Source organism: Phoca vitulina, unplaced genomic scaffold (assembly GCF_004348235.1).
Source record: "Phoca vitulina isolate PV1807 unplaced genomic scaffold, GSC_HSeal_1.0 scaffold25, whole genome shotgun sequence".
Lineage (NCBI taxonomy): Eukaryota > Metazoa > Chordata > Mammalia > Carnivora > Phocidae > Phoca > Phoca vitulina.
In genome coordinates this window covers 43,814,301-43,823,825 of record NW_022589728.1, presented here as the reverse complement: position 1 = coordinate 43,823,825, position 9,525 = coordinate 43,814,301, and the positions used below count along the sequence as shown (strand labels likewise).

General features: G+C 43.5%; 1 protein-coding gene across 1 annotated transcript in view; it reads right to left on the bottom strand.

Annotated features, from left to right (window-relative positions):
• Positions 1 to 9,525, bottom strand: part of LAPTM4B (lysosomal protein transmembrane 4 beta) — a 75,448-nt gene that overhangs the window by 48,531 nt on the left and 17,392 nt on the right. The window lies entirely within an intron of this gene.

Sequence of the window (9,525 nt, the reverse complement as noted above, 5' to 3'; positions counted from 1 at the left end):
AAACAATGAATCATGGAACACTATATCTAAAACTAATGATGTAATGTATGGGGATTAACATAACAATAAAAAAATTAAAAAAAAAAAACAAAACAGAGGCTCCTCCTGTTCAACACTAAGCCCCCCCCCCCGAGGGAGCAGACGAACATTCCCAAGGCGGAAGCACTGCGGCTCCCTTGGGAGGCAGCCAGGGGCTCGTGGTGTGGTGGCGGCCAACAGGCAGATTTCACCTCCTGCCGCCTCGGGGCGGAAGCCCTAGAGCAGCGAGCAAGCCACACCGACATACACAGCAACCCCGATGCCCAAGGTGGGAAAAACACAGGAACTCTCCAGCTAGCCCAGTGCACTCTGATAAGCAACCACAAGTCTTTCCAGGTGATCAAACATTTTCACAGGGTCAGACGATCTGAGCCTTGAGACCAGCTAGGGAACAGAGTCAGAAGATGAATGCAAAGCCACGGCAGCCGAGCCAGGTTCGAACCTCCCGTCGTGGCACAGGTGAGCCCCTTTCCACCCAGGCCCAAGCCTCTGCCTTCTGAATACCGCAGAGTACACATCCCTCGGGTACTTCAAACTTAGCTTGCCTGAACGGAAATCACCTTCCCTCACATCTCCCATCTCTGCTCCTCTTTTTATGTTCTCTATCTTAAAAAAAAAATAGCATCACCATTAATAATTAAAAGTGGAAAACTCAGGCACTATGCTAAGTGCTCTACGTGGAGTCTCTCTCTCTTAAGCCGTCCAATAACCTAATGAACTCAGCACTAAATTATCCCCATTTTATAGACGAGAAAACTGAGGCCTGGGGGTAAAGAATATTACTGAAGATCAGGCAGCTAACAACCTGCATCCACAAATTTTTGGAATTAAAATCTCTTAGCCTCCTGTTTATACTTGAAACCTGATTATCTTTGGGCTTATTTTAACATCTTCCTTATCCCCACATCCGACCAATTGGGAAATTCTGGCTGTTCTACTCGTGCATTTCTATTTCCTTTATTCTCCCTAACTGCCCTTGCTGCATGCTACGGATGTGTACCAACTGTGGGGGGGCTGGAGGGGCAGGTGTGGGGAGAGTTTAGGTGAGGCTCGAGATGAGACTGGGGTGTTTTTTCTCCTTTTTGTGTGAGTTTTACTCTTGTCAAAATGGGGAGGAGAAAATGAATAACCATGAAGATTACATAGAGGAAATTCTTTCACTAACAGCAGTAACTAAACGCATATCCTACTATAAAATGCGTATTTGGTATACCTATTTACAGGAGAGGTTCCAAGGGAGAGTCAGGTTGTTTATTCGACAAAATATCTACTCCAGAATTCATTTTCCTTTTTTAAAAAATGTTTTATTTATTTATTTATTTATTTAGAGAGCGGGGTGGGGCAGGGGGAAGAGCAGAGGGAGAGGGACGAGCAGACTCTGTGCCAAGCGTGGAGCCCAGCATGGTGCTTGATCTCAGCACCCTGAGATCATGACCTGAGCCAAAATCAAGAGTCAGACACTCAGGGGCGCCTGGGTGGCTCAGTCATTAAGTGTCTGCCTTCGGCTCAGGTCATGATCCCGGGGTCCTGGGATCGAGCCCCGCATCGGGCTCCCTGCTCAGCGGGCAGTCTGCTTCTCCCTCTCCTGCTCGCCCTGCTTGTGCTCTCTCTCCCACTGTATCTCGCTCCGTCAAATAAAATAAATAAAATCTTTAAAAAAAAAAAAAAGAGTCAGACGCTCAACTGACTGGGCCACTCAGGCGCCCCAGAATTCATTTTTCAATGGCAATCTGAAGTGGTTGTTTTAAAATTATTGTAGGATTTGGAATAATTATTTTTCTTCCTCTTTTTTTCCAAATTGTCTCATATGGTCTGATTGCTTTTTGAAAAAAAAATTATAATAATGAGAATGAATAGCAATTTCACAGAGTATACATACATACGTTATAGGTATGTAAAACGAATATATATATATACATGTATGGATATATGTACGTACATATATAGAGAGCTAATAAAAATAAATACTACAAGCATGTGGTTAAAATTTTTTTTAAGGTTCAAAAGGGCATATAGTGAAGAGTCAGTCTCCATCCTATTGCTATCCACCAATCACCCTCCCCACAGTGGTTATTAGAACTACTAGTTTCTTGGGGCGCCCAGGTGGCTCAGATGGTTAAGCGTCTGCCTTCGGCTCGGGTCATGATCCCATGGTCCTGGGATTGAGCCCCGCTTCAGGCTCCCTGCTCAGTGGGGAGCCTGCTTCTCCCTCTCCCATTCGCCCCTGCTTGTGCTCTCTGGCTCTATCTCTCTGTGAAATAAACAAATAAAATCTTTAAAAAAAAAAGAACTACTAGTTTCTTGTTTCTCTTCAGAGATACAAGAAACTTCATAGCATGTTTTAAAGAGAGTGTGGTTAGCCAAACTGTATTTGAAGAAAGATTTTCAGAACACATCTAAAGCTTAAAGGAAGGTAGGAGTTAGTCCTACAACTGGCATGTGATGTTTGGCAAAGCTGCGCTTTTATACAAACCATCCGGTTTTCTTGGCATTTCATTCCCTCTAGTCTTCACAAAAGACAGCCCAAAGATTATGGACTGAAATAAAATCAGATGAAACAACCTAAGAATGTGTTTTTGAAAAAGTAGGGCGCCATACAAAGACAGTATATTCACCGTTATCGTAACGGGTCGGTTTTCAGGTTGAAAAGGGAAGACACAGATCTGGGATTCCGGCAAAGCTTAGCCGAGGCGGGGAGTGAGGAGGCAGGGCAGTGCGCCCCTGTAAGGAAATGCAGGACACATTTAGGGATTCCATAGGCTAGTGTTGCGGAGCTTAGATTTTATTCTAAGCATAACAAGAAGCCAACGAAGAATATTAAGAAAGGGAAGAATGTGATCTGACTGGGGTTCAAACGAGTAAATCAAGTAAAACAACTGGAAGGGTGACTGGCATATAACGGCCACTCAAGTGAGCTCGCTTCCCTCTTCGCACCTCCACAGGAACCACATAAAAGCTCATGGATGGCTGGGAACATGACCTGGCTGCTGGATCTAAGTCAGTACGATGACGCTGCTTTCCTGTCCTTCTAGTTCTAACGCATCCATCGACTCTTCCTGTTTTGTCTTTTTTCTGATTTCAGATTTTATTACAAATTTACAGTGATCAAAACAGTGTAGCACTGGCATAAAACAGATACATGGGCCAGTGGAAAAGAACTGAGAGCCCAGAAAAAGCTCATGCATATGTGGTCAAATAATGTTTGCCAAGGGAGCTAAGAATACCCAGTGGAGAAAGCGTCTGTCAACTCGTAATCAGGTTGTTATTATCCCCATGCCTGGTTTACTCATCACAATACATTCACTAACTGCAACAACAGATAGGCACTGTGCTAAGTGCTCAGGAAGAATTCTCCAGGACTCAGAATACGACGTTAAATAAGTCACGTGCCCAAATAACACAAAACATACAGCAGTAAGCATGCCAAGAGTTCAGAGAAGGACGAATGGGAGTTCAGAGAAAGGAATTACTGAAGCCTGAGGCTGAGACCGGGGACCCAGGGAGCTGCAGTAGAGACGGGAGCACTTGGACAAGGGCTGGAAAGACGGCAAGGTTTTGGACCCAGAGCGGTGTGGGAAAGAGCACATTCAAGTCTAAGTAGGGCCGCTGCGATAGGGGCCTGTACTGAATGTAGCAAGCAGCTCAATGCAGCTGGACACAGCTCGCAAAGCTAAGTATAGGGGCATGAGAACAGAAATGCAGGCTGGGGGGGGGGCACCCGGGTGGCTCAGCTGGTTGAGCATGGGACTCCTGATTTTGGCTCAGGTCATGGTCTCAGGGTCCTTGGATCAAGCCCCGAGTCGGGCTCCCTGCTCAGGGGGGAGTCTGCTTGTCTGCCTCGCCCTCTGTCCCTCCCCCCACTCATGATCGCTCTCTCTCCCTCTCTCTTTCTCTGAAATAAATAAATAAATCTTAAAAAAAAAAAAAAAAAAAAAAAGGAAAGAAATGCATCCTGCGGCCAGACGGTGGAGAGTCCTCAGGAGTAGGACAGGAGCCCGGGGCTTCATGCTAACAGTTAATGAAGATGCCATGGAGGTTTCTGGGCTGGGATGAGCCACGATCAGAGTGCTGTTGTTAGAAGACCAAGCTGGAAGAGGTGGGGAGGCCAAGCAGGAGGCGGGCCCCCGAGCTGCCGAGCACTGCCACGGTCCGCTGCGGGGTCACGAGGGGTTTCGCCACTTCCCTCTAATTCTCCGCACTGTGGGCTCACAGGTGACTTTCAGAGGTTAAGGGGCCCTACCCCAGTCCTAGTGTGGAAGAGCCGCGGTTGGCATGCCACGGCTTTCCACGTGGAGGTGGTGTCTCCCGAGCCCCAGTAAGTGACTAGAGGCAGAGATAACGGAACGCCAACAAGACTCGGAGATTTCAAGGCTGGGCAACGGGGTACAGCTTGTTATTACCAGAAGTAAGGGCGATCACAGAGAGACGAAGGTGAGGCTCATTTTAGACACGCTGTGCTGGAAAACACTTCCAGGATGTCCAAAGACTCACGTTCTCCGCTTGTTCTCAGCCCACCTTTGGTGTTCAGGCCGGCCCTCGGTTTTGCTCTGGCCGCCTGATGCCCAGCCTTCCTGGCGTTCCTGCTCTCTCCGGCTCAGTCTCTGCACACGGCACGTCTCTCCTGACGGCAGAGTTCTGGCCACCAGTCCAGCGTTCCTCTCGCTCCGCCGTGGGCCCTGCTTCCTGGCCCCGGCTGCGCCCTACCTGCCCTGCTCACGGCCATCCTCTCCTCCGTACCCCCGGCCCTCACGAGCCACAGACCACGGCCCTGGGGCCCACTGCCCTTCCAGCTGCCCTAGCTCTTCACAAAATAGTCCAGAGAGAGGGGACATCCCTAAACCAAAGCTGTGATGATAAGGGCGTTACCCACCACAGAAGACTAGTCTCCACCGCGCACTTCTCATCACAGAATGAAACTTTCATGAGAAAAACGTGTGTTGACACATATTGACTGTCATAAAACCTCTACTGTGGGGTGGGAATGTGGCACGCCATGGGTGATATATACAGTGAAAACAGAATGGTGACAGGGCGATCCCTGAGGACCGAGGTCTGTGCAAAGGCGCCGGGAGAGGACCAGTCATGGTAGCTCACGTAGCTACTACACAGGGCCAGATGGAAAAGGTCAGATTAAGTCAAAGGCCAAGAACCCCGGGCAAGAAGTACTTTCTGAAAGAGAGAAAATGGAAATCATCCAATCATCAAGAATGAAATGTCACCGCAAACAAGAACCAAGAAGACACTAGGACTTGCCAGGAGCAGATTATGTAATGACCACAGCTGATCTAAATGTAAAAGAAAGAGTGAGCATATTTGTGATCTTGTTCAGCTAATGCTCACTTACACTTGGCCTTCCTTTGTCTGTTTTGGTAGGCAGTGTACAAACTGTTCCCATTCCATTTACAAAGTGTTCCCGTGGTGTCCCATATTTTTTCCTTGTTCTTGACAATGATTACTTCCATATGTAAATAAATTCAACTTCTGTCCAATTACTTAAATGGTTAGGCCCTTGTATATTCTCCAGGGATCCAAAATGCTCTTTACCCTTAAATCATATATCACATCTAAGTGAACAGTGGTATCTGCAGCTTTGATCTAAACAACTGAAAATGTTAAATGTAATTATCAGCTCATTTTTTTAAAAGCCTCCATAAGAGAACCTTAATAACACTTAAACCCACTGAGATAATGATTACACAACAGTCAGAAATTTGCACAGAAAATGCTCTCCAAAAATGACTGCAGACTTATCTATAATGAAAACTTGAAACACAAGTAGGCGAATGGCTTAATAATATTGCTACTAAATAACAGAATCCTGAGTTTTAAAAATCATATTTCAAAAAGCGTTAACAATAAAAATGTTCATAGTATGTTAAATGAAAACTACAGTATAAAAATGTTCTATGATTCCAATTCTATGATTTATATGTGTGGTATGTTCACATGTGTAAATCACAGACTAAAAACACTAAAACATACAATTTTATATATAAACCAGGGACTAGGTTTGCAGATGACTTGTACCTTTAATTACCATTGTACCTTTTTTTGTATTTTCCAGAGTGCCTAACATGAGCATAAACTACTTTTAGAGTTAGGAACAATTATTTAAAACTTCAAAAATATTTTTAATATAAAATGTTATAAAATATTATTATTAAACCTGATTCTCTAAAAAACAATTAATAGAAAGAAGATGACCAACAACAAGTAAACCTGGCCAGGCATTCAAGTCAAATCTTGGAAGTAGATATTTCAGGGGAGAAATGTCAGAGTAAAATAAAATAATAATAATTCAGGGATCTGCCACTTCTGATAATGGCCAAGTAAGTGATACAAACCAATTTCTCTCTGAGGACAACTAGGAAATCTGGACAAAATACCCACGTCTGTGAGAAGGCGTGAGAGCTAATGAGGCAGTGAAGAATTACTGGTCCAAGATCCAGGAGAAGGCAGAAATACCCCGGGGGGCATTTGTTGATTCTGGAAAAGACTGATGAGAGCTAAGAGCCTGAGCAGCACCCCTGACAGCCTCACTGGGCCAGGGAGTCAAGGGCCTCCTGGGTGGGGGTGAGGGGCAGATGACACAGGCTTTGCCCTAAGACCCTGCTGGGGCCTCACCACTGGAAGAAGGTGAACCAGAAGGAGACAAATCTTTATAAGGACACAACCCAACCTTGCATCATCTGAGTCTTGAAACTGGATTAAGCCACTCCCTAGGTGCTAGACCCCTATAAAAAGCTATTAAAATCCTAGTGGAGAAAGATATCATCCTACGCCTTGAATTTTTTTTTTTAATTTTCAAATGCAATGTCCAGAATACAGCAAATAGGAAAAGGCAAGACTCTCATAACAAGAATCAGCAGAAAGAACAGACAAGAGAAACATAGGTATTCTCGATATTGAAGTTAGTGAGCACGCCCTTTAAAGTGGCCATGCTTATGAAAATCAAGGAGATAAAGAAAAAAACACAAGAATTTTGGCAGGCAACTAGCATCATAAATAAAAGGACAGGACAGATTTGAAAAGAATAAAGAGGCTCTAGAATGAAAAACTGCAGTAGCCAAATCAAGAACACAGTGGATGAGTTTAAACCATTAGACAAAGTACAAGAAAATTAATGAGTTATATACTTCTGGACAAAACTGAGGGAATTTGTCACCAGAAGCTTAGCAGTAAAGAAAGCATTGAAGGGTATTCTTTGGGCAAAAGAAAAATGATCTCAGATAAAAGGCTGAAGATGTACAAAGAAAGAAGAATAACAGAAATGATAAATTATATTGGCAATTGTGAATATTGATAACACAGTAACAGTAATAATGACTTATGAGTGCAAAACAGAAATAGATTCAAAATAGACAATAGCATATAAATCAAGAGCAGATAATTAGAACTGAACTGATCTTAAATCCTTGCATTGCCCAGGAAGAGGATGAAAGTACCAGTTAATGTGAGATTTTAAAAAGTCAAGGATGTATGTTGTCATCTCCAGGGTAACCTTTAAGAGAAGAGTCAGACCTGAGTGGTAGATACATAACTGTTTGTTCAGTAATAACCAAGTTGTCTGTATTTTGTGCATTTTCTGTATGTGTGCAATACAGTAAAAATGGTTAAAAATAAAAAAATATAGATAATCAGATATGCTGTTTTCAGATAATTGGCTTTTTAAAAAAATTTTTTTAAAGTAATCTCTGTGCCCAAGGTGGAGCTCAAACTCATGACCCCAAGATCAAGAGTCACATGCTCCACCAACTGAGCCACCCAGGCGCCCCTGGTTGGCTAATTTTTATACTCCAACATTTGAAAAAAAAATTTTTTTTAAAGCTAATAATGGCAGGGGCACCTGGGTGGCTCAGTCAGTTAAACTGAGGTGGCTCAGTCTGACTCTTGATTTTGGCTCAGGTCATGATCTCAGGGTTGTAAGACTGAGCCCCACCTGGGTCTCTGGGCTGGGTGTGGAGCCTGCTTAAGATTCTCTCTCTCTCTCTCTCCCCCTGCCCCTCACCTCCCTTAAAAAAATAATAATTTTAAAAAGCTAATAAGGGCAGATGTGCCTTTCACTTGGGTCCAGGCAAATCAAAATGAAATGAAAGTCTGAAGTATCTATTTTTAGAATTCTGATCCAAATGTGCTTTCATATTCAAATTAGCCCCTGTCTATATGGTCCCGTTCTGATATTGAAATATGTTTCTGACACTTACTATTTAAAGTCCATCAACTGTGGTAAATGTATTCTGGGGGGGAAATGGCATTTTTTGTAAAATCCTATTTACCTAAGAAGTTGAGTAAATCAGTTCACTTACTATGTCCCCAGTGCTCTGCTTGAAGCTGGGCTACACAAGGATGAATAACACATGGTCCTTGCCCCCAAAGATTAGTAGTTCAGTGGGGTAAACACATCAATAGCCAAGTAAAATGCAGAATACTATACCATTCATTAAGTAATTCATTCAATTGTTCAGAAATGATCTATTAGGCAACAAATAATAGGCCAAGCACTATGCTAAGCATCACATACATGTTATGGCAAACACCACAAGGTAGGGGCGCCTGGGTGGCTCAGTCGTTAAGCATCTGCCTTTGGCTCAGGTCATGATCCCAGAGTCCTGGCATCGAGCCCCACATCAGGCTCCCTGCTTGGTGGGAAGCCTGCTTCTCCCTCTCCCACTCCCCCTGCTTGTGTTCCCTCTCTTGCTGTCTCTCTCTCTCTGTCAAATAAATAAATCTTAAAAAACAACAACAACAACACCACCATATACACATACCACAAGGTAGCTTACTGTCTAGTGGTGAAGACAGTCAAATAAACTGGATGTTTCATTCACAGGGAAAAGGAATTCTGCTATACTAGTAGCTCAGGGAGAAGCTGAAAGACTGCACAGGGAGATGACATTATTAACACTAGAAAGTAAAGACTTCTGGAAATCTTGAGACACAAAAGATTACAGCACAAATAATTTTAGGGTATCAGACTAAATGACTAAGAATTAAGTATTGAGAGACAGTCCTAGGACATAAAAACATAAAAATGAGCAACTCTTGTCAGTCCTTTGAATTGAATTATAATTACAGTGAATGTTTTAAGTTGCTGAAGCTATAATAAACCAAAGGACTGTCTCCAGGTTACACACAGTGAGGGCAAAAAGGTTAAGCAGTAAAATGGAAATTTGTACCTTTTATTAGAGCCACATTTCAACAGGCAAATTTTTTAAATGTAAAAATGTTTTCCCCCAAATTCAAGGAGATCCTCCTGATTCACCTTATAGCCCACGGTGCCATCACTTTAACTGTCTTCCTCAAGAAAGCACCACCACCGCACATACCATTGTATATCACTGAAGCAGCCTTGCCTCCCTTAGGAAGTGTGACCATTATTATTCCATTCTACAAATGAGGGCACTCAGCCTGCAGAGGACACCCCACACAAGGTCAGAGTTCTCAGCTGAGACTCAATCATTGATCCTTTGATTACAGATGCCATGC